Here is a 766-nt window from a genome sequence, read left to right on the forward strand (position 1 = left end):
AAAACCAAATGTGTCCAGAGCTTGTCTGACTTTTTGCCTTAAATGGATTTTTATAACGTTTTTTTTTTATATCATCATACAAACTTGAACTGCCAGATAAATTCACAAGCTTTGTTTGCATATACGGGTTAGTGATTCTTGTTGTAAACCTTAAGCAAATATGGTACTTTTGAGTAGAGCCTGAAATGATCCATTAGCACTTCATTTTTTTCCTAATTTTTTTTATATATCTTACATATTTTTTTATATATCTTAAGTAAAAGGAAAGCAAAGTTTTGAGAGGAGATAAGGGACATAGGAATTCGAGATTATTATACAGCGTTTTATTTGTTTGTTTTTAATTATTCCTTAGTTACTTGCCTAGTCAGGGCTCTAGGTCACAAAGATTCTTTGACATGTTTCAATACTGAAGTATGAACATAGTCCATTCAAGCTTGTAGTTTCAGCCAGGTGCATCTTAAGTGATCTGGTGAATCCAAATCCAATTGGATTCCACATAAAGCAGCTGATGGGTGCTGTTGGTATTATAATATAAGCTGTTGAATAAAGTGATGAGAGTTCAGCAAATTGTCAAACAAATGAGTTATTTAGCAAATGGAAATTGCTTTTTTTGTTTTATAGTCAAATTAACGTAGAGCAATTAATTCATTCAAACCTATAAAACTCAAACTTTTCTTTCTTAGATTTTTAAAGACGTGTCAAATACATAGAATTTATAGAATTCCTTGTGCATCCCACAGGTATAACTGCTTCTTGGCTCACACAC

The 766-nt window shown here is 31.7% G+C and overlaps 1 protein-coding gene across 1 annotated transcript in view; it reads left to right on the forward strand.

The window, feature by feature from the left end:
• The window catches only part of RTTN (rotatin), an 89,515-nt gene that overhangs the window by 68,757 nt on the left and 19,992 nt on the right, over window positions 1-766 (forward strand). The gene's annotated exons all lie outside the window — the stretch shown is intronic.

This window comes from Egretta garzetta, unplaced genomic scaffold, assembly GCF_000687185.1.
Source record: "Egretta garzetta isolate BGI_Z169 unplaced genomic scaffold, ASM68718v1 scaffold126, whole genome shotgun sequence".
In the NCBI taxonomy this organism is placed as follows: Eukaryota; Metazoa; Chordata; class Aves; order Pelecaniformes; family Ardeidae; genus Egretta; species Egretta garzetta.